We start from the raw sequence: 25,239 nt of genomic DNA, 5'->3' as shown, positions 1-25,239 counted from the left end.
AGTATTAACAAACATTGGAACATTTTGACATCTTGCAAAGAAAACTGGGAGAAACCCCTATTTTCTTTCAAAAAAGGACGCAGTTTGCGAGACGCATTGGTCCACACTCGCCCAAAAGAGAAACCACCTAACACTATGCCCACAGTGACTGCGGCATGGGGTATGCCAAAAATCACCGGGCACTATCCCTGCTCTGACTGTAGCGTCTGCCATTTAACGGAAGCAACTAAAACACTGTCACTAGAAGCAGGTAGAGTGTGGACTCAGCGTGAACATACCAATTGCAACTCATTGAATGTGGTCTATCTAATCACCTGTCCTTGCCAGCTTCGCTACGTGGGCATGACTACACGCAAGATTAAACAGCGCATTTGCGAACACCGGAGTAATGTAAGGTGTAAAAAGGCGACGACCAAATTAAGCCGTCATTTCTTGGACAATAACCACACAACTAATGACATGAGGTGGACCATCATTGAAGCAATCGATGGCACGAAAAACATAACAAGCAGACTGTTCGAAAAAGAGCAGCGCTGGGTGTATCGTTTAGGCACTAACACCAATGGCCTCAACGATGACATCCCGTGGAACACTGTCCTTTCATGAACCTATCAGTTTGGGTCCTCGAATTAATGTCAATAATTCTAGTAACATGTGCCCAACATCTGAATGCATGTGCGCCCTCTTTCTTTTTCCTTTTCCATGCACCCTTCTGTAAGAACATTCCATCCTAGGAGTTCCTTACTACCCACGCTTTCCCACTCCGCGCTAGTAAGCAGGAGGGACCCTGCTGAGGGAGTATGTTAGCAATTCAGCACACACAGTGCTATGAATCCCCATAAAGTACTCATTGCCATTATACACTCTTGGCAACCCCCCTTTTCCAAAATGCCCCCGTTGTCTGTATGACACCGCTATGTACTGTCAGAATACAGCCTCATAATTATAGTATTCCTTCGGCTAAAACCCCGGCAGGGCTCCGATAGGCTCCCGCTTCCAAGCCTCACTTTGGAAACGGGCCGCGCCTCCCCAGTCTGAGCGTGTGCGTCTCAAGCCTCGTTTGAGCAGGACACACCCATCCGGAACAACGCGCTCGGCAGCAACAACGCATTTATACTCATTCACCGGCCCCGTTCACCATCGTCGGGGTCCGGTTTTGAGGTGATGCGAAGGTTCAGAGTGGGCTGCGAGCGCTGAGGGCGTGAGTGTACATCGGACACAGCACTACTGGTATCCCACAAAAACGAGCTAAGTACCACTTGCTTCGGAAGCATTTACATTCAAACCTCTCTCTTTTCAGGATGTGCCAGGTGCGCTCCAACCCTCCTCCCGAGACCCATGGTGCAAGTAGCGCCCTATTTTAAAGTGAGATATCACCCAAGTTACCATCTTAGGGGGGTCACAGACCTTTGTCCATTGATCCCTCCTCAAGGAGAATTTACATCGTGTTTTTAACCCCATATCTACAGTTGTAGTTTTAATAAACACTTCTAGCACTTCACTTCCCAGAGTTAATCGCTATTATCCCCACAGGGCTACTTGGATGGTGCTAAAAATAGCGTCTACTGTGGGCACACCATTGTTTGCCACAAACTATGGAGCACTATGATCAATCGCAATGGCGTATATTAATTATATGTATGTCTTTGTATGTTTGTCTGTGTATTTCACTTTACAGGTGCTGAGACACTCCTGAATTTGGAGTTCTTTTTCTTTAGAATGAGCGCCCTGCTCTTCTAATTTTTTAAGCACTTTTTCACCTTTTCATTTTCACTTTCACGCCCCCAGGTTAGGGTGGACGATTAGAGAGTCCATACCGCCGGGGTATAGTCCTGATGAATGCCTTGGTAAACTGAAACCACCCGTAAGGCAGAAACATGTTGACTGACTTATAGTATTTAGCTGAATTTAACCAATCCTAAAACCTTGGCATGTAAATTCAGACACATAAATACTTTTCACCTGTGTCTTAGGGATCACTCATTAAAATAATTTTTTCTTGATACCCTCTTAGGCACTTTTAATTGTAGTAACTCTCACGTCACGCCCTTTTCACACAACCAGCTCCGCAGTCTTTCTGGCGTCGCAGCACACCAAAGAGGCACTCGGCCTCTTTGGTGGGGCCCAGTGATGAAGCATGACACTGACTAGGTCGGTGTGTGAGGGCCTTCCTACTCAACTTGAGTGAGTGTGTGACTACTCTCAACTTTGCTCCATTTCTCGTGGCAGTTCTAATACTGACCTGACCTCTCTTTTTTTGTTAAAGTGTATTTCATTTCTTCAAGCCAACAAGCAATGGCTGCCTTCTTTTCTATTCTGAATAACGATTTCAAGGTGCCAGAAAAAGCCGCAGCACTTTCATTGGCTGAGTTAATCACGTGACCCAGCCCCGCCCCTCTCCTTCTATCACCCCTGGGCGTCCGCACATGCAACTACTGCTAGAGACAGAACCTCACCTGCATGATGTCTTTAGGGGAAAAGGCACACCATCACCTACAAGTAAATCCTCTCCACTGCATCAAACCATAGCAAATCACAGCACAACCAATCACAACTGAGGAAAGAATACAGCAGTCGCCTGACGGTATCCCCACCAACATATATATCATGTAACCCTGCACACCATCTAACACAACCTTGACCACTATGTCACCTCTTCACGTCAGTGAGACCTTTTCTTGGGGTCCTGGGGCAGACTGGTCACTGGGCAGTGTCCTATGTGTGCCAAAGCCACACCAGTACTGCCATCCAATAGGATGGCCAAGGGACTCCCTTTAGGTGCCGGACACTCTCACTCTAGTAGTCACCCACTCCAGCCACTGGTGAAAACAATTGTTATATGGTCAGTTAGAGTCTGGCTTGAATATGATTTCAAACATATAAATCTCTAGAACTATAGGGGCTAGACCGATCCTCTGGGGTCTGATGGTCGACTGCATCGCGGTCCTCCTATTTCTGGCCAGAGCAGATACAGACACCCAGGTAGCATGCAGTGGGATGGGTGACTCAATGGTGCAGGTATGGCTGGATCAGAGACATGGTTCCTCAGGTCAAGGTTCTGGGGGCAGACAATAGTTATGTCTGGCTGGTGCTATGAAGGGAAGGGGTGCAGCACACAAGATTGGCTTGGGTCGATATTTTGAAGCAATATGCTGTGCCCCTAGTAGGCACGACTCGAAGGATCTGAGAATTATTTCTCAGAGAGAAGATAGTGGGGTGAAACAAATGGGACAGAGACCTGTCTCCTGGGAAAGAAATGAAGGTGATACACTTGGGGACAGCTTGGTAATATTAAGATGGGCAGACTTATCTCACTGCCTGGACTCTACATCATCAGTAGAACCACAAAGAATGAAAGGGTGTAAGATGCGGCCGGCAGAGATAAGACTCTGTGATGTGCTCAGAAGTCCTTTGGTGTGCCAGGGACTTAACAGTGGCAGAGGATACAGGAAAGAAGCTTACACACTTCCTTGGCTCCAGCTTGTACAATGGAGCTGACATGCCTACAGAACCACTTCAAAGCAAAGAGCAAAAAAGGACCATTATTTATACTGTATGCTATCAAATAAAACTTGGGGGCATATATACAAAATGTAGACCTACCTCATGAATATTATTGAGGTAGGCTGCAGTTTGCAACCCGTTAGGAAATACAGCCATCACAGGGAAGGAGGACTGCTTCCCCTAGGACCTCTATATACTCTTAAAAAAAATTGTTTCAACATTCACAAAGTGAAAGGGGCCCTGTGGGACCCCTTCCCATTTGCAAATGGTTACCACCACCATTGAGGTGTCAGTAAAAAAATTAATATTTGCAACCATAATTCGGTCACAAAACATTCATACATAGCACTGGAAGGGATGCTTTAAACATGCCCCTTCCAAATACCAAATTGATAAACAAAAATTGTGATTCGGTAACATGTTACTGAATCGCAATTTAATCTTTATGCATATGAAAAAGCATTTTTGCAGTCGGAAAAGGCCCGATTCTGTGAATCGGTCTGTTTATGACCGTAAAAATGCTTTTGTACATATGAACTTTGGTTCCTTCCCCAACGTTTTGTTAAATGTCCCTTTCACCTCCTGCAATCTGTTGTCACTGTTCAGTCCCGGATGACGCGGAAAGGTGCACCATGGCCTGGGATGATCACATCAGCCACCTGCAGCACCTTCTGCCGGTTCTCCTCCTGTAGCGTGGGGTTCTCACTCAGCTCCTGCCAGCTCCCGTCATCCCCTTCTCGCTCAAACAGGTCCCCGGCCACAACCACAGTACCCAGAGAGGTGCTCCTCACCAACACACTGGTATCGCTGCCAGTATGCCCAGGTGTTGCAAAGACCTCCACCCAGCTGTCTATCTGGAAGGGTTGACCACTGCGAAAGTCATGACTGAAGTAACGGTCTCCTCTAGAAACGTCGTATTTCACCAAGTAAGTGGCCCAAGGGAAGAGGTTGAGGTTGCCAACATGATCAGAGTGGCCGTGGGTGCAGACCACGTAGGTGACCTGTGTGGGCTGCACGCAATGCCCTGCCAAACGCTGCAGGAGGAGTTCCTGGTCCCAGGGGCCTCCAGTGTCCACCACGATGATCTGAGGTCCCTTTAGTAGGGTTATGGTCCCATCAGCCCTTGTATTGCCCTCTGAGTCAGTATCTACATACCCTTCATGCAGAACAAACAGAGTATGGGTCTCCCGGGATCTCAGAGGTGCCCAGTGCCTCGGTCAGCACAGGCATACATGCCACTATCCGAGAACACATCGGCAGAAGAAGGATAAAATACAACAAATGTTGGCTAAAAAAAGCGGGAGTTTTACATGTCATTTGGGAGTGTTGTCGTGAATTCTCAGATGAACCCATTTTCGGGGTCACAACGGTTTCTCTTATCTTGGTCGCCTGTGCTCTGGGTCTGCAGATCTGTGAGCCGCCTGGGACTTTGCCTGTTCACTGCTTGACGACCAATCTTCTGCCTCTGTAATCTTCAGATGCTGCTCGTTGTCATAAACCTGTTCCATGAAAGAAACAAAGATAGTTGGGAAAGCACGGGAGACTTATTTTTTCACAGCACTGTATCCTGTTTAATCTTTTCTGCACCACTCTCCTAAGTTACCCTAGCCTAAGAACCAGCCCTCCCCTCACCTTTTACAGGCTCTCCTTCCTCCCCACTGATCTTCACCCTCTTCTCTTTCAGCCACAGGAGGCTCTGGCCATATACCTAGTCCACAGCAGCACCCGCCATTTCCAGTACTTGGGAACAGCGCCCCCTGGTGGCATGACTGAAAAACTGCTTCAAGCTATAAAAGTGTCTACAGGCTATGGCAACCATTATTTACTCAACTTTACGTAGGGAACCGGCGTGCACTATATACCGGAGTTACTCAAGCAAAGCAAATTGCTGCAATTCAAAAATTTAGATGGTAACCCTAGCCCAGAGTGCACCCCCCCCCCAATATCGACAGAGAAAAATGGTTGTCTGTAGGGGTTTATCTTCTGAATGCTCGCTTCAAGAACACACCCCGCTCTGAAGAAGCACAGGAGACACCACAGCCTCTTGATCGAAGGCACAGTTAGTGCCAGGGCTTCCTCCTTCGGCTTTCACAAGTACATGTCCGCCCATACCCTGAAGATTGGTTAATCATGCATGGTGTCCTGCATGTGCCTTGACTGGGACTTACAGGGCCCTACAATGGTCCCCTTACTGCCTCTCACTGACACCTAGAGACCTACAGGCAATACCTGCATAAGTCACAACAAAAACGATTAAATAGCTACAAAATCATGAATTACGAATTACTAAAATGCATGCATGAAACAAAAGAATTTTAATCAAATACCACTAGCATCAGAAAATGTGCAATAGATTAAAAGTTCTATAATCCACACACTGGTTGCAATGGCTGGGATCACCATTAGTTCCTTCTCAGAGTAAGCCATGCAGACCAGATGTAAGGAGCAACAGAAGAGTGCATTATAGGATCACCCCATGTGTAACATAAGGGTAGTGTATCAGTGCGGTGCACAGACATAATATCGACTCCAAAATATCGTTTGGACAGAATATCGAGTTTAAAATATCGTTTGGACAAAATATCGACAGGACAGAATATAGACAGCCAAAATATCGTTTTTAAGGTAAGTGAAGTAATATCGACTGTAAATAATATAGAAAGTGAAAATATGTAAGTATATAATATAGATAGTAAAAAAATTCGTTTTTATTTTTAGGGTTCAGGGTTAGTTTTGGGTTTTTGGGTAAAGGGGTATTTTTAGCGTTCAGGGTCAGTTTTCAGTTTTTGGGTAAAGGGGTATTTTTAGGGTTCAGGGTCAGTTTTCAGTTTTTGGGTAAAGGGGTATTTTTAGGGTTCAGGGTCAGTTTTCAGTTTTTGGGTAAAGGGGTATTTTTAGGGTTCAGGGTCAGTTTTGGGTTTTTGGGTAAAGGGGTATTTTTAGGGTTCAGGGTCAGTTTTCAGTTTTTGGGTATTATTTTATTATATTTTGTTACTATATATATATATGTTTTAATAAATATGAAATAAAAAAATATTTATTTAACTTTCATTAATTATTTAATTATTATAAGTTAATTTAAGTAATTTTAAGTATATTTTAGTAATTAATTATTAATATTAATTTAATTTAACACTGTTTTTAGTAAATACGATATTTTTTACAACTATATTTTTGTAAACGATATTTTTAACTCGATATTTTTGTACTTACCTGTTTGTAGATAGAAACTCGATATTTTGTCTCTCGATATTTTGTCAACGATATTTTTGATGGTCGATATTCTGTCCCTCGATATTATTTCAGTGATCCTATCAGTGCATGGTGTTATATGGAAGGAAGACACCATTTACGGTGAGCAGCCAACAAATAGCGTCATCGCATCTCTTGCCCCGGATCACAATTGCAAAGACCATTGCTCAGGGGAGGCATCTTCCACTTTACCAATGGGCAGGCTGCAGTGGCAAGAGCGCCTGATATAACCCTGACATATAAAGTGTGACGTGCCTCCGGCTGGATGCATGCTTGGACCCAGTTATTGCTTTATTGAGAAAGAATTGGATGTCGGTGAAGCTGGCCTGAAGGTGGCAATCCCGCTTTTTAGCTTTTGCAACCAGTTTGCTTCTTAACTAGTTTCACTGCATCAGAACAGATTGAGATTAGTTCATTCAAAAAATGTCGGAACCCCAAAATCTGCAAGAATACTTTTATCATGCGTTACCCATCAATAGTTGTTAGCTCTCCCATGGGAACAATCCTCCAGTATACATTTTATATATGCTTCCCAATGTCAATTTCTATTCCGTTGTGTCCAGTCTAACATAGGACATAATGCAATGACATCAGAGATGGGTTTTACGCCTATCCCCATACATAGAGCTACTAAGGGCGTGCCATGGACTAACTTGATTAAGGATCTTAACAAACTATTGTCAATTATTTACAGATCCCTGGTCTTAACATAAGCCCAGAGTCCAGCACGATAGATTGTCGTGGCTACTGCTTTCTACATGTAAACCTTTAGTATTATGCTTATGGGTTGGCTGCACTCTCATGTGTAAATTGCAGCACTGCTTTAGTTTTTCGCATAAGTACAATTGTGGCTTTTTCCAGGTGTGCTTACCAATCTAGTTTTTGGATGAAATGCACACCAAGCTATTCAAAGTTCGAGCTGTTGACCGTGATTGTAGGTTGGCCTCCCAAATTGTGGACCAGTTTCATTATCATTACTTGGTCTAGTCAATGTTAACAATCAGATCTTTCTCCTTGCAATCATTCTTGAAGTTGTCCAGAGGCCTGTGCATACCAAACCAAACCAAACACAACAGTATGATCTGCAAATAGAAGTATATGGGTCTTCCTACTGCTTAGCTTGGGTACATTAAGATTAAATTTGCCTAAGTAGTTTTCAACATAATTTAAGAAGAAGCTAAATAAGAGTAGGGCTATAACACCACTTTGGTGTCTCCAAGAAAGAATATAAAAGTTATCGCTACACTTCACAGATGAGCCATAGCAGACACAAGCATTGTTCTCAGTGAGCAAAGAGTGAGCGTTTATCTTCTTGTTTTTGACTGATTGCCACGTCGGGTGCTCTACCAGCTATCAACGCTCCACCCCTTCTGGGCTCCTGGGCTAAGAGCAGAGGAGTAGCATGCTGAACAGTGGAGTGGCATGGCGTGGCGTGGAGTGTCGTAGAGTGTGGTTGAGTGTCCTAGAGTAAAGTGGCATGTCATAAGTGGAGTGGCATGTTGTAGAGTCGTAGAATGGAGTAGAGTGGCAGACAGTGGAGGGACATGCAGTGGAGTAGAGTGCTCTAGAGAGCAGTGTTCTAGAGTGGAGTTGCGTGGAGTAGAAGGGAGTGGCATAGAGTGGAGTGTCGTAGAAAGGAATGTTGTACAGTGGAATGTCTTTGAGTGGAGTGTTATTGAGTGGAGTGTTGTCAAGTGGAGTGTCATTGGGTAGAGTGTCATAGAGTGGTATAGAGTGGAGTAGAGTGTAGTGGAGTGGCATGGAGAGGAGTTGAGTGGGGTATAGTGCTCAGAGTGTAGTGTCATTGAGTTGAGTGTCATTAAGTAGAGTAGAGGAGAGTGTCGTACAGTTGTGTGTCGTACAGTGGAGTGTCAAAGAGAGGTATGTTGTAGAGTGGAGTGTCGTAGAGGGGAGTGGAATAGAGTGGAGTACAGTGTTGTAGAGCGGAGTGTCATACAGTAGGGTGGGAGACTGTCAGAGAGTGGAGTGTTGTACAATGGAGTGTCATAGAGAGGAGTGTGGTAGAGTAGAGTGTTGGAGAGTGGTAGATATGAGTGGCATACAGCGGCATAGAGATTAGTGGCATAGAGTGTGGCAGTGGAGTAGAGTGGAGTAGTGTGTCATGTAGTGGAGTAAAGTGGCATGGAGTGGCATAGAGGGAGCTTTGCAGACTCCTAGAGTGGAGTACAATGTTGTAGAACAGCGAGGGCTGTGGCGTAGAATGAAATGTTGGAGAGTGTCATGGCGTACAGTGTCATGGCATTCAGTGCTGTGTCGTAGAGTGGATTGGCGTGGCGTAGAGTGGAGTGGAGCGGCATGTCAAAGAGTAGACCGGAGTAGCACAGATTGGAGTGGCATGTTGTAGATTAGAGTGGAGCAGCGTGTCTTAGAGTGGCATGTGGCAGAGTGTCTTAGAGTAAAGGGTCGTAGAGTGGAGTGGCATATCATAGAGTGGAGTGGCATTTCCTAGAGTGGAGTGGCCTGCCATACAGTGGAGTGGTGTAGCGTGTCATAAATTGGAGTGTTATAAAGTGGAGTGGCGTTTCATAGAGTGGAGTGGCATGTCGTACACTGGAGTAGAGTCGCATGCTGCAGAGTGCAGTAGAGTGTCATAGACTAGAGGGGCATACAGTGGAGTAGAGTGTTCTTGAGTGGAGTGGCATGTCGTAGAGTAGAGTAGAGCAGAGGAGCACACACTAGAGTACAGTGTTGTAGAGTCAAGTGTCTTAGAGTTGGGTGGCGCACAGTGGAGTGTCCTCGAGTGGAGTTTGGTTGAGTAGAGTGTTGTCAAGTAGAGTGTCATAGAGTACAGTTTTGTAGAGTGGCATAGCGTGGAGTAGAGTGGAGTGAAATAGAGTGGAGTCTCATCAGGTGAAGTGTGGTAGAGTAGAGCAGAGTGTTGTAGAGAGGAGTGTGGTAGAGTGGACTGTCAAAGAGTGTGGTAGAGTTGAGTGGCATAGAGGGCCGTAGAGTGGAGTGGCTTAGAGTGGCATAGAGGAAGTTGCACAGAGTGCATTAGAGTGTCTCAGAGTGGAGTGTCTCAGAGTGGAGCATCGCAGAGTACAGCTGAGGAGAGTGTCATAGAGTGCAGTGTCATATAGTGCAGTGTTGAGGGTGAGAGTAGAATGGCATTGACTGGAGTACTGTGTTGTAGAGAGGAGTTTCGTAGAGTGTTGTAGATGGAGGTAGAGTGAAGTGGCATAGAGTGTCATAGGGTGGAGTGCCATAGACGGAGTTGCATAAAGTGGAGTACAGTGTTGCAGAGTGGCACACAGTGGAGTAAAGTGTCACACAGTGGCACAGAGTGGAAAAGAGAGTGGTAGAGTAGAGTGGCATATAATGGAGTACAGTTGTAGAGTGGAGGGGGATAAATTGTTGTAGAGAGGAGTAGAGTGTCATACAGTGGAGTAGGGTGGAGTGGCATACAGTGGTGTGGCATAGGGTGGAGTGTCGTGGAGTATTGTGTCATATAGTGTTGAGGCGAACAGTGTCGTGGCATAGAGTGTCATGATGTAGAGTGTCATGGTGTAGAGTGTTGTGATGTAGAGTGAAGTGGTATAGAGTGGAGTGGCATGTCATATAGTAGACGGGAGTAGGGTAGAGTGGAGTGGATTTATGTGTCATTGAGAAGAGTGGAGTAGAATGTCTTAGAGTGGCCTGCCTTAGAGTGGAGGGGTGTAGACTTGAGTGTTGTAGAGTGAGTGGCATATCATAGAGTGGAGTGGCATGCCGTACATTGGAGTGGAGTTGCATGTCATAGAGTGGAGGGGCATACAGTGGAGTAGAGTGAAGTGGCGTAGAGCGGACTGACGTGTCGTACAGTTGAGTCGAGTGGAATAAAGCAGAGTGTAGTGTCGTAGAGTAGAGTGGCATACAGTGGAGTGTTGTTGAGTACAGTGTGGTAAAGTGGAGTGGCGTATTGTAGAGTGTCCTAGAGAGGCATACAGCGGAGTAGAGTGTTCTAAGGTGGAGTGGCATAGAGTAGAATGGCATGACTTAGAGTTCAGTGGAGCAGCAGACAGTGGAGTGGAGTGTTGTAGAATGGAGGGCTATAAAGTGGAGTGACGTACAGTGGAATGTAATTGAGTAGAGTGTTGTAGAGAGGCATAGAGTGGAGTCGAGTGTTGTAAAGCAGAGTGACATAGAGTCTCATAGAGTAGAGTCTCATTGAGTATAGTGTCGTAGAGAGAAGAGTTTTGTAGAGTGCAGCGTCATAGAGAGGAGTGTCATAGAGTGTCATAGATTGGAGTAGAGTGTTGTAGAGTGTCACAGAGAGGAGTATAGTTTTGTAGAGTGGAGTGGCATAGAGTGGAGTGGACTTCCGTATAGTGGAGGGGCGAAAAGTGGAATAGAGTGTGCAGAGTGAAGTGGTATAAAGTGGAGTGACATAGAGGTTCGTGGCATAGTTTGGAGTGGTGTAGAGTTGAGTGGCACGTCATAGAGTAGACATAGAGTGCAGTGGCATGTCGTAGAGTGGAGTGGAGTGTTGTAGAGTGGAGTGGTGTGTCATAGAGTGGAGTAGGGTGTCATAGAGTGTCTTTTGTCATATATCATTCTTTTTACATTAGGTACCGCAGTACTTTCTAGATACTATTGTGAGAGTACTGCCTACTCCGTTAACCTTTTTAAAATATATAAATCAATAAAACAACTTTTTCCTACCTTTACAGAGTTTGGTAAACTGCCTAATTTCTTACTCTACATTACAACAAGAGTAATAAAATACATTTTACTTTAAGACAAAGAACAAAGGAAAACTGTGGTCTAAGCAATATGGTTGCCCTTGCATTTTGCAAGGGATTTCATTATCCAATCATATTGTGTTTCGTAATCGCCAGGTACAGCTGTATACAGCAAAGGTACTGGGGTATATCGAGGCCTAATATATCACTATATTTTGTCCCTTATTACTTAAAAACTACTGACCCAATTTAGATCAAATGACCCTTTCCACACCATAACCTATATTCTTGCCAAGTTTCATGAACATCCGTTCAGCCATTTTGCCACTATGTCTTTTAAAAAGTCAATGGTTAATCCATTGGTGGAAAAACGTATTTTAAAACCTCCCCTTTTTCTTTGCGCACCCTTAACTATCACCATGAAACTTTGCATCATCAGCCAATGTAGAAAAGGGAAGATCTCTGCATAGTTTTGTAGAGATTCATCCTCTAATGTAACTATAACTCAAGCCCCCACCATACACAGTGTTCTCATCAATAATTTCACTGCAAATGTTGCAGTGATATTATCAATGATGTCATAGAAGATGTCATGAGTGATGTAATTTCTGGGGAAATTAGCAGTGCATGGCGAGGGTCTGAGTTATATTTACGCTAGAGCACAAGTTATAGTTACTTGAGATAACTATAACTGGTGAATTTCTGTGGTTTTTACAGTTTAAAACGTTACGTTGTTACTGAACATTTCACTTAACTATAACTTCATCTGAACCTTTGTTTTTTGTCAGTGAATTTCTAGGGTTTACTTGATGTAATGTAACATTTAATTACCATACATAAACCCAACCCTCTGCCGCACATGCCCTTTGGCTGTCAGCAGCCGGGGGTTGGCTGAAGTGCCTGGCCTATGGCCAACCGCCTGCATGCAGCCAACCCCACGCTGAGCACAGCCTTTGGCCAGGTCCTCTGGCCTACCTCCGTAAAGGCAGCCAACCCCACACGGCTCAGGACCTTCAGTCGTTCATGGCGGGGGGATGGTCACAGGACCTGCGGTCACCCCTCTGCATAGAGCCAACCCCATGCTACCGCCAGGCCCTGTGACCCACACCCTCAAAGGCAGCAAACCTCACTATGCAAACAGCCTTCAGCCTTACACGGCGGGGGGTTGGCCACAGGGCCTGGCACTGGGAACCTCATTGCGAGGGCCATATATATTTGAAAGGGGAGGAGGGCCGAGTGGCCCACTCCTCGAGCCTTATTAGGCCCCAGGGACTTCATCCCCAGGCCCTTGTTTTTGTTAAGGAGGAGGGGGCTGCATGGCCCGAGCCTTATTAGGCCTTTGGGACCCTATGCCCCAGGGCCGTTATTTTAATTAAAGGGAATGGGCACGTTGACCTTTTCCTGATCCTTATTAAGCTCTGGAGACCCAACCCCCGGGCTGTTGTGTTTTTACTAAAGGCGAGGTAGTTACATTGCCTCCCTCCCAGAGGCTTGTTAGGCCCTGGGGACCACATCCCACAGGCCAATACTTAAATTAAAAGGGAGGGGGTAACGCGCAGCTCCCTCTCCTCATGACGTTTTAGGCCCTGGGGAGCTTATCTCCAGGGACATTGTTTTTTATTAAAGGGGAGGGAGACCACGTAGCCCTCTACCAAGCCTCTTTAGACCCTGGGGATCCCATCCCTTAGGGCCATTTTTAAAACTTAAGGGAAGTGGCCCCGGGGACCACATCCCCTGCATTTTCTGGAGGTCTGTGCCCTGGTGCACACCCAGGGCACCCACCATATACTTGTAGGGGGCCGCATGGGGCGCACCAAGGCCCCAGTCGGCTCCCTGCATGCAGCTGGGGCCGGCATTGCTTCCACCCAGAGGGACCAGCTACTAATGCTGCTCCCTCCAGATGGGAGCAATATTTTTTATCTGTTTCCTGCCCACTTCAATGGAGGCAGGGAAACAGATCAAAAGTGTCCTCCCAGCAGCCGGGAACATTTTCAAAGCTCCCGCCTGCTGGGAGCAGTCTTTGTGTTTGCCTCTGCTTGGTGGGAGTTTTGAAAATGCTCCTGCCAAGTGAGAGAAAACACAGGTTTCCCTGCCCATGCAGGTGTGGACAGGGAAACCGCTATGTCCCAGGAATGGACTCCGCAGGACATAGGTTGTGAGCTGACCCAGGGTGATGGGGTCCCTGGGGCCACTAATTAATAAGGTAGGGGAGCTCCCCTCTCTTTCACTTTAGTTTCATGGCCCCAGGGGAATGGGGTCCCCAGGCCTATGACGCTTGGTAAGGGGGGCCCGTCCCCTTACAAGATGGGTCTCCGAGGTTGGAAATGGCCCATGGAAAGAGAATGCATGCTCTCCTCCCCCTGAAAAACATGCCGGGCCCCAGGGATGGGGTCCCCTGGGGCTGAAGTCAGCTTGGGGGAGGGGCCACGAATGCCCCCTCACCCAAAAAATAAATGTTTTCTGCCCGGGCCAACCCGGGGGGGGGGGGGATCAAAAGCAAGCGAGGGAGCCCACACTTGTTTTTTATTTTGCTGCAGATTCACCGATCCTCTGCAAATATATGAGAGAAAAAAACTTTTTGACCCCAGGCCGGATCCCTGTGGGACCACACCAGCAGGACTATGGGATCAGGAGATCCCTACCTTGCCCCTTATGTCTTTTTCGAAAACTTTTTTTAGGACTCAGGATTGCGACTCACGTCCTAAGGTGGATGCCACCACTACCTTGATGATGTGGTGGCAGCCAATTAGAACTCAGCTTGAGATCTGTCGGGGTCCACGGAGTCGCTGAGTCCCTAGATATACAACGTATCTTAGCAATAATTGCTCAAAAACTACTGAGCAGATTTACACCACAACACAATCTTTCTGGACTAAGATCTAGCATTCTGACAAATTTGGTGTAAATTCGTTCAGTGGTTTAGGCTGCAGCTGTGTCTAAAGTTCCTATGGAAAAATGAATGGTGAAAATGTCTTTTGGGACCTCCCTTTTTTCTCAGCCTTGACGGGTCAACAGGAAAATTTCTATGCACAAACCAGGCAATAAGAGCACTTTTTTAAAAAGTTTGGTATAGGTTTGTCAAACAGCACCAAAGTTATTAGCAACACAAAAGATGCTAAATAATTTGTTTTTAGGTTTCGACCTGGCGATCTGCGCAAGCAGTTCGCGCAGGTGAAATCTTTTGTTTACCATACTGGCTATTGGAACGTCCCCCACCTCCCATTGGCTAGCTCCATAAATGTAGGCTAGCCATTGGGAGCCGGATCTGTCCGTCAAGGCCGGACCAGATTCGGGGGCGTTCCCGCGATTTTTTCCCTGGGCGTCCCTCTGTGCGGCGGTGGGCGGAGTTGTTTTTTTTTTTTTTTTCTCGGCATCCAGCTCATTCCGCGGCCGACCGCAGCCGCCGGAGGAAGTCCAGTTCCAGGTGAGTGCTTTTTATTCCGCCCCCCCTCCCGCTGTCCGTGTGGCCCTTCCCGCCCCCCCTGCCGCTGTCCATTTGCCCGTTACCGCCCCCCTCCCCCTCCTGCTGTCCGTCCGTAAATGCTTGTTTATTGTGAAAATCTCCACCTGCCACCCGGAGAAGGAGGAAGTGCCGTCCTGTTCCTGCCCCTCCCGTGCCTGCAAGACCCCTAGACCGACCTCCGCGTCCCGGCCCGGGGCCACTGATCCACACCCACCTCGAGCAGCAGTGAGCGCGGGGGGCACGGACGGAAACATGGCCGATGACTTTGGCTTCTTCTCCTCTTCGGAGAACGGGGTGCCCGGGGAGCCCGCGGAGCCGGAGTAGGACCCGGCGGTCGCCTTCCTGGCCCAGCAGGAGAGCGAGATTGCGGGGATCGAATACGACGAGGGGTTCGGGGTGATCGACGGGGGCGCCGTGCCCACCGAGGAGCCGCCCGAGCTGGGTGAGCAGAAGGGGCGCAGGGAGGGGGCATATCACGGGCTCATCGAGGCGGCCAGTGAGGACAAATGGGCGGCAGGGAAGGAGGGCACCGAATAATCCATCAGTAATCCAAGGCCAGAGAGGCTTCGGGCAGGACGGCAGGCGGGGAGGGATTGTAGTTGTAGGGTGTTGGGTGTCTAGAGACAAGTAGGATTAGCAGATGACTGCAGGCTCTTGCAACCGTATAGTTTCGAGCGCTACACTTGCAAACCATTTCCATTTTAACTGGCCAAGACTACAGCTCCCAGAATGCATTTGGTTCTAGAATTAAAGGAAATCGCTGGGACATTGTGGCTCTGGAATCATCACATACTAAGCGAGGCTTGAGCTGCAGGGTCGAGTTGTTTTCCGACGTGATCGGAAGGGAGTGTACAAGGTTGGCTCCAGTGCAGGGTGGGGGAGGGGTGTATCGTGTTGTGCATGAAGGGTGGCGACCGGTGATGGACGGTGTTGTGGTGTGTAGAAAAGAGACTGGGGCTTGAAAGGGGGAGGAGTGGGCCCTAGTATGCGTGCACTAAGAGCCCCGGTCGGTGATTTCTGTGGGTCGAAACTGCACCAGACAGAAGCTCACGTCCTCCAAAGGGCTCCGTAATCGTTATACGGAAGCCCCGTTCTCTCTGAATCCCCACAGATCCGTCTTCGCCATGTTGGTGCTATTAGAAACGGCGGCAGGGTACGCCATCTTCAAGGTAAGGAAGGGGTGGGTCGGTGGGCAAAGGGGGATACATCGTGAGCACCCCGTGCTCAGAAACAGGGATTACTGTTCAATTTCACCTTTTGCTCTTACACTGGCCATGCAGTGCTATTTTCTTCTAGCGCCACGTGTTTGTTTGGCGAGGGCATATATATATATATCTTCTCCTCACCCTTCACTATTACCGTCAGTATTACCTTTACTACCTCATGTATTTGTGGTTGCTCACAGTTTTTACTACCTCATGTATTTTTTTTGCTCACAATTGTCACTATTACCTTATGTAAGTAACGTATGTTTTTGCAATCTGTTTTTGTAATGTTTCTCATTATGTTTCATCTCTGTTCTTAATGTGAAGCGCTCTGACGCCTTCGGGTAAAGTCCGCGCTATATAAAAATGCATAAATAAAATAAATAAATAATAAATTCAAGTAAGAACGGGCTTTGGTTAAAGTGTCTGATATCCTGGAATTGTAATTCACAGAAAAGTTGGTCACAGGTTATTTTAACATTGCCCACAGTGTCGGCTACCCCACTCGTATTAGATTAACATGGGGCGGGCCAGTGTCACGGGAGGTTAGACCACGTGCTCATGTGATACACTTAAAATTAATTAGTTGCCTTCGCTTTATTTCCAAATCAAAGGGAGACCAGGCAGTTGATCATTACAGTATTCGATGCAATATCTATATCTTTCTTTTCACAGCATTCTATGTAATCATAGTCGTGCCACATATTCATAACATTCGTTGTAACAAGTGTATCCCGTCACCGGGGAATCCTGTATTTCTACAAACATCCGTTTTGTCTGGAGATATTTACACAATGTAAAAGCAGTATACCAGATCTTAATTATTTTGCATTAAATGTTCAGGTTGTGAATGTGGCCTGGAATATTTTCATATAGGGTGTGTTGAACTCGGAAAAGTATTTCAAAGGCCATGATACTTACATTTGTTCTTTTATTTGGCGTTTTCGGGAATTTTGGAACTGCGTTCCCCCTTGGTGGTGTCGATAAAGTTTCTACCCCGCCTTGTTATGGGTCTCATTCTTTGTTGGATATTTTTCTGGTATTATTCTAATGGTCTAAGGTGCGACCTTAATTTTTATTCTTTTCTTGTCAGAATGGCGAGAGCTGGAAATCCTTCCAGTGGCTCGGAGGGAGAGTCGCCTTAGTGTGGCTCTAGTTAGCGATTGTTGTTGGTATCTCTTGGGTAATCGTTTGAACTTGATCGGGGCCCGAGGCGGCCGTACCCGACAACAGTAGAATCTTAGACCCCCAAAAGAATGCATGTCTAAAAACAGTCTTAATAAGAACACACAATACAGCGCGGCCGCTTAGCTTCATCACGGTCGAATATACAATGTCATGTTTTTCAGTCTCTCTTCGATCCGTTTTGTCCATGTTGGTAGCACCTTTTGTAGCTCTTAACTCTAGAGCGGTCAAAATCGTACCGTTTGGACTGGCTGTTTTTATTTATTTTTTTTAACCACCCACACCACAACCCTGTCGGTATCTGATGACTAAAGATTTATTTAGTAGCGCCTAAATTAGCCCCAATTTGATGCATCATCAGGGAACGAGTCCTAATTAGTGTGTGCCAAAGGCGAAACCGTTGCATTGTAAATGCTTGTTTTTATATGAGGGAGACCCCCCCCACTAACTCCATTTTTGTCATTATTAAAAAAATCTTTTTTTTATAACCATACCACCATATTTCCTTACCCACCCGTAAACCCTAAAAAAAACTCTTACCACCCAATACCCTTACCTGCCCCTAAACCCTAAAAATACCCATACCACCCTACACCTCTACCCACCCCTAAAAACACCCTTACCACCCTTACCCACTGCTGAGTCCTAAAACCAGTCTTTCCACCCAAATCCCTTACCCCCTACCCATCCCTAAGCCTTAAATGAAAAAATATATATGACATTTCATTGTAAAGGCATGTGTGGTAAAGGCATATTTGTGCTAAAAGCATGCATAGTAAAGGCATTGTGTGGTACAGAATGCATGGTAAAGGAATTCCGTTGTAACAACAGCGTTGTAAAGGCTGTATCTCCTTGCGGCAAATATTCACCTGTCAATCAGATGTGCAGAAGGCTTAATGGGGCATTGGAGATGGGCAGCTGCTGTACTTGGCAATGTAGTTTGTAGAAACCCAGGTTGCTACTCCCGCCATCGATCTTTTATTTGAGGTTTTGTTTGCTGCTACTGAATATTTGTAAAAGTTGTCCACAGCTAATTTTTTATCCATTTGTGATTTAACCCACGTCAAGCAGCAAACATCCTATGACTTAACAAAAGATTGCCAATCCGAATAATCAGTCTTAGTATTTAACAAGCTGTCTCCTGGTTGGCATTGGCTTTCTTTGGATTGGCTTTCATTGTTTTACTCCCGGCATGTTTACTCTTTTCTGGAATGGTAGGAAACAGGGTTCTTGTAATGCTAAAGAGACAGTATCTGCTTACTCTGATCTTTACTTCCTACTGCACTGTTTAACCCTCCATGTAGCCATATCCATGCATTTTCCTTCACATTTATAATTATGTGCACTCTGCTGTTACTTGATGGACTTACTTCTATTGCTCCCACGCTTTCAATTTTGGGTACAAACATGATCCTAGCTTCTTCTCCATTGTATATACGCCACCTAAACAAGCCATATAGGGGATGCCTCTTTATTGTATATCCTCCTTTAGACGTATTGTAGGCCATCTCTTGCTACAAAGTGTACTGGACAGGGTTGCCTTTGGAGCATGGTAACAATGGAATCATGCCAATACCTTTAATACAGATTTGGATCACATTGTCCATGATGCATTTAGGGATATTACTTGATGGAATCATGCCAATACCTATAATACAGATTTGGATCACATTGTCCATGATGCATTTAGGGATATTACTTGATGGAATCATGCCAATACCTATAATACAGATTTGGATCACATTGTCCATGATGCATTTAGGGATATTACTTGAGCGAATTTCCAAGTTCAGGAGGGACCTGGGAGCATGAAAGTTGTACAACCCTTTTCTCCTGCCTGAGTACAGTGGTTCTTGTGGATCTGGAGCTGACACGGTGCATCTACCAGAGTGTGACTAGTTCGTTATCCTTATGTATATTAAGTGCTGCGATATTAACATAAGCGTTGTTACAGTTTATTTCCTTAAGGGACATTTAATTGCGATGCAACAGTTTGCGATGTAGAAAATGCCTTGTACTTGAATGTGTTGACTTTATTTATGCTATCATGACTGACATCCAGTGAAATGCTCTACCATGATCTGTGAGTCTAACCTCTCATCACCTCCTGCTCAGTCTCAGAGCTACCACGGGAGAGTCCAATAGCTATACCTGGAGCTCAGTAAACCAGGGCCCTGGGATCCCAGGCAGCCATTTCACACACACAGTGTCCTGGATGGGTCTATTAAAGTCCTCTGGTGGAACCCTATGTGCCTCATATCTCCTCCTATCATGGCTCTGGTGTTACCCATAGGCATCCATAGTTTTCCCTTCAGTTGTACTCTTACTGTCCAGTGGTTGCACTCTGGGTGTCCTCCATGTTTGACTATTGTCCCTCTGTGGCACCCATAGCACCCCCACTGGTTTCCTCTCTGTGCCATTATTATTGCCCTACACATGTTAACCTTAATATCCCACAGTTGTTCTCCCAGTACCCCAAACTTGTTCCTCCTTTTCTCAGTGCCACCCATACTAGCCACACTCTTTTCCTCCTTGACCCGCTGCAGCCTCTGTGGCTTCCTAAGTTGTTTACTCCTTGTATGTTTTTGGCACTTGTGGTGCCAATCACTTGTTTCCTACATGTCCCTTCCTAGCATGGGGAGCGCCTGCTTCTGTCTATTGTTTATCACTGGTACCCAGTATTTCCTTACTATCCTGTGGTATCCCGCTGTGGGCGGCTCACTCTATCTATCTTCCGCTCTGGTAGCCTCAAGCTAACTGTGCACAGCCACACTTCCACCCACCATATCTAACCCTGTACACATTACGTGCCTCACTGTGTATTCACAGGCCAGAACCACCTCAGCCTTCAGCTCTGTGAGCCATGCACCTCTTAGCAGGCCACTAGACAAAAACTCCATATTAATGCCCAACACCATCACCCTGACCTCAACTGGCTTTCTTCAACTTAAATCAAAGTTGCATGCCTTCACCAACTCCTATCACTCAGGGCTTTTCAATGAAAAGACCAAGAAAACCGCTGGTCCAGCGGTGACATGACCACCATCCCTAAAGACTCCCTGTAAGCCATTTCTTCTTCCTCTCAGTTCAACTGCTACAGAGTCTGGCTAGCTGCCAAGGCGAGACGTGAGAAGTTCAGGGCAACACAAATATAAAGCCCAACAACTCACCTAACCTACTCTGACCAGCTCCAATATACTTAAAAGGGGGAAATGAGTCAACCTTCCTCAGCATCATCAAACTCGAAAACAAGTTGGGGCTGGAACTGACAGGCACAATGTAGGCAGCTTTGTTTTTTTACGGCATCTGCACGTTCAGTGGTAGAGAAGATGTTTTATTTCGCTGAGAAGAGCACCAAATGGCCATTTGGCTTAACCATTGGCTTACAGCACACATGCCGGAGCTCGCCTCCCTTTGGGGTTTATTTATGAGCACTTGCATCACTTTTGCGGGCACCAGCGGCGAAAAAATGCGCCAAGTTGCGTCATATTTACAAAGTGAAGTATCTAGGTAGATGCGTCACTTTGTAAACCCCTGAGCCATATTATACCTGCGCCAGGTATAATGTATGCAGGGTGGACATTCCGACGCAAGTAAGCCTCGTGGAAGTGACGCAGTGAAATCTATGAGATTTCACTGCACCACTTCTAGGACGCAAATGCGTCAATATCTTACGCCTGATTCACAGCAGGCGTAAGACTGACGCAGGCACATTTGAAATGGGGCTTACCCCATGTGAAATGACCTATTGCTGGAGTTGCGTCACTTTTGTGACACACTCCAGCAATGCATCATTTTTGCACCTACAGATACGTCAGAAAAACTGACGTATCTGTAACTCCTTGCGATATGATGCGTCATACTGGAAATATGACGCATCATTGGTGTCGCAAGGAGGGCGCAATGAAAAGTGACGCAGCGATGCGTCACTTTTCATAAATGAGGCCCCTTATTTTTACTTCCCTTTTCCAAATGACTGTGTGAGCTACGCTTTATTTCCTAGCCTTGTTATGATTGTATTGTATCCAGCGTTAGATTCTCATGTTTGTATGTAATCCTATTGGGTCTGGGGTGTGCCATATAAAACTGCAAATAAATAAATACTTGAAATGCCACTTTGGGGCATCTGCATTCCCTCTACATCCAGACCATTCAGCAGAGGTACCACCAGCCTCTCGCCTCTCACGATACCTACAGCTGCATATCATGTGGTTGACAAAGATAGCTCTGGTTTTTCTGCAAAAAATAACTAAGCATGAGGAGTCTTGTTGTCCCATACTTATAATGTGAAAATTGAAACTACAAGCCCCAGCTTGTCAAGTGCTGTAGACTGAATATATACTACTGACTTCAAGTCACCCTCCTAAAATTGAGGCAGATGGAAACTTAGTTATTTATTTAATTTTCCCTTGTGGTCATCTGTCGAATCCCCCCACATCCCCCAACCCGGCCCCACCGTTCCACCGCTCTTACCTGCATGGGTCATGGCTGAGTACAACATCTGTCAAAAGTAACTCTTGCTATTTGTCGAAATGTAAGAGACAGTTTGAAATTTAGCCTTACCTTGCGTGTGAGTCGGTCGCAATCCCTTGTACATATGTTACATCAGTGGCAGCAAAGGCACCTGCAGACGAACCAGTCCTCAGTGCACCAGGATGTCTGCCTCCTGGGTTATCCACCCAGTTGTCTGAACTGAGCTTGTTTACCTACATCTGAGGTGTGGAAGCACCGCTATTGTGGCACACATTTGTCACAAGATCAATGGACATTTCTGGTGAGTACCCAAGCGTGCTGTCCTACACATATCACAAAATGCCTGCAAAAAAAAATAGCACAATCACAAAAAAAAGGGTTGGACACGCCTGAGTGGTGAGTTGAGGACTGCAAAAGGAGTTGCAACTTCCGTGGAAAGTTTTAACAGCAGGACCTTGTTTGCAGCGCGACGCGCCTCAGGATGAAGGTTATGAAGTAAGTGACCTTTGTATCAAAACAGAATCCACCAGGTGTTTCTGTAAGAATCCAAGCAGAGGAGATGAGACGAAGAATGGAGCCCTATTCCTGCAGGAGTTATTCAATTACCTACAAAGGCATGGACCAAGAGGCGGGGCTTTATCTTAGGAACCTGGGGCCTAAAACAAATGTTCAAAGATTGTGCTCCAACTTCTACATTCTACTGATACCTCAAGCACCTCACAATTCCAGATTCTGCACAAACCTCGCTCAACCAGCTACACAACATACCTACCACATACCTTCCTCCTTAAGACACACACCCAGGCTTACATGCACTCTACCTTCATTCTCTCCACAATTCGACAACTACCTAATGAAAACTAAGCCCACAACAGTAGTGACTCAAAAACGACCCGACAATAAAATCTTCTTATCTTGAAGAGAGACGCTTATCTATCCCTACGTGCTCTACTAACAGAAATACCAATTCTTATTCTCCTGTGATACCTGTTCCTGTATTACTTACTTTTAATTCTCCTTGAAGTAGTGATAGTTGTTGTGCCTTTATCTTACATTTAAAGCACTTGATCGGGATAAGAGGTCCTCTAATTGTTGCCCATAGCATTTTAATGTGTGCTCTATTATAACTATGAGAACAAAGTAACCAGTTATGAGTTTACTGTTCAGTATATTTTCTGATCAAAAAAATAGTTTTGTCTAATATCCATCTAGGTATATTTTTTGGTTAGTCTGTCCTTCGGCCTGAAGTTGGAAAATGTGGCTGGTATCTCACCGAAAATGAAGCCGGGCAAAAGGTAAAGCCTCCTTGAGGCAGTATGGTGTCCACCTAAAAAGCACAAATAAACTTTTGCATTAGCTTATGTTGGTTAGACCAAGGCAAAGATTCTGAAATGTAATCAAGGGATTTTTACTTGTTCTGGCACCGGTTGGAATTTGATGAATCCAGAAAGAGTCAAATTTCAAAGTAGTCACATCTGGCAAATTCAAAACTCTTTCAAAACTGCAATGGTCAGCTGGGCTTGGGGATGAAGTGCAATACTGAGAGTAGTGTATTTCAATTAAAAGGACTTGGGCTGCTGCTATGTTGTAAATAACATGAGAGTAGCCAGCCCATAGGACTTTGGATTTAGCGCGATGCGTCAGTTGAGTCTGGACATCGGACAGATGACATTTCTCTTCAATCTGTTTCAGCTCCCATCCACGGCGTGAGCTGTTAATACAAACATTGGGATAAACAGACAAACTACCTTCGGTGTTGACTTTAATTGACTTCATGTGAATAGCCTCTGATAGAATTGCAACTTTTAGCCTGGAATCTGGGAAGATGACTGCTATCCAATCTTAAATTGGACTGAAAGGTACTTCCTTTTTTAATTTCAGTAACGCAAGATCTGTAGTGAAGGTTTATTCCTGGATCTGCATCTGGGATTGTGGATCCTCCGTCTCTGAGAGGATCTGCTCCAGCTCTTTACACAGTCCACAAGGGCTTCAAAGATGGAGTCAATATTTTTTAATTTCATCTGGATCATGCTTATCTTTGCTGCATGGAAAGATTTTATTTTGTGTCCATCCAGTGCCGGTTGCTGCAGCAGGTTTAGCATGGAGGCCATTGATGCTGCACCACTGTTGTAGTTATTTTTGTAAAAACAGTGAGTTGAGCAACCAAGTTATCCTGAGTGACTTGCACGCCTTGTTCTACTGGAGTGAATTGTTTTTATTTTTATTTTTTATTTTTATTGAGATGGATCAGAATACAAAAAACAAACCGGGATCATAAATACAATTAAGATATCAGCTGAATGAAAATATCATAACGAAATGCAGACATATAAATTTAAAAGGAGAAACATGCAGGACGAAGACATTTCACTTTCAGCATCTTGTTTTCCTCCAGTTACTGAGTGGTGCCCAAATTTTTTTACCATATTCTTTCTTCTTTTTACCCTTGAAATTATATAGACACTCCTCCTAACATAAGACTGTATCATTGGGTCTGCTTATTGCTGCACATGAAACATTTACTGTGTTATGATACCCCCGTACTGTCGCCTGGTATTCTTAGAATGCCCACAATATATGAATTAATAATTGGCGAAAGAGCAATGGGGATTTTAACTCGTGAAATTAACGTGCGGTTTTATAAGAGGAGTAAAAGCAAAGTGATGTTAAGTGTTTGGGGTGTATGGAAGTTGATGTTGAAATTTTTTAAGATCCCTAAGATCAATGGCACTACAGATCTTTGGAACTCAAGTCCATTCCTACATCTTGGACAGAACAGGAATAGCGCCCTTTGGAAGAGTCTGGGTATCCGATGTTTGGGTGACGTTATGTGTAAGGATAATTTGCTAGGGTTTGAGGTCCTGCAACAAAGATATGGGGTTCCTATGAACCACTGGATGTTGTATAAACAGTTAGAACAAACAGTTAAATCTTTAAGACCTAGGATCTCTATTCAGGAGTTAAACCCGATTCTCCAATATATAAGGAATGGAGGCAGAAAGATCAAAATTGGATATGCTCATCTCTTACAGGGCATAGAGGAGGATGTTGTACAAACAGAAAATGCTTGGGCTCTTAGAATAGGTGATCCAAATGTAGACCTGGACTACGCCCTGGCATTAAATAAGAAAGTATTAAGAGCCTCCAACTTAAAAGTACAACACTACAAGACGATCTTTAATCTCTATTATACCCCCGCGAAGCTGTTTCAATGGGGTAAAAGGGATACGGATAGATGTCCAAGATGTAACCAAGGTCCGGCAGATTTATCCCATATGTTTTATTCCTGTCAAAATCTTAAACCTGTTTTAACTGAAATGGAGAAATTCTTATCGGGGCTGCTAGAGTGCCAAATTGCTCTATCCCCAACCACTATTTTAATTGGCAGGGATGAAAATCTTAAAGTTACACATGAAGCCGAAGCTTTTATCTTTTTGTGTGTTGCGGTGTTAAGAATTCTTATAGCGGCAGCTTG

The 25,239-nt window shown here is 45.3% G+C and overlaps 1 pseudogene across 1 annotated transcript; it reads right to left on the bottom strand.

Moving 5' to 3' along the window:
* Positions 1-2,480: 2,480 nt before the first annotated feature.
* On the bottom strand, positions 2,481-22,192 carry LOC144798598 (metallo-beta-lactamase domain-containing protein 1 pseudogene; annotated as a pseudogene). Its single transcript, XR_013603576.1, has 2 exons — positions 21,855-22,192; positions 2,481-5,003 (listed from the first exon to the last, which is right to left on the bottom strand). The product of XR_013603576.1 is annotated as a metallo-beta-lactamase domain-containing protein 1 pseudogene (transcript).
* Between the last annotated feature and the right edge of the window lie 3,047 nt (positions 22,193-25,239).

This window comes from Lissotriton helveticus, chromosome 12, assembly GCF_964261635.1.
Source record: "Lissotriton helveticus chromosome 12, aLisHel1.1, whole genome shotgun sequence".
In the NCBI taxonomy this organism is placed as follows: Eukaryota; Metazoa; Chordata; class Amphibia; order Caudata; family Salamandridae; genus Lissotriton; species Lissotriton helveticus.
This window is presented reverse-complemented; position numbering and strand designations above follow the sequence as displayed.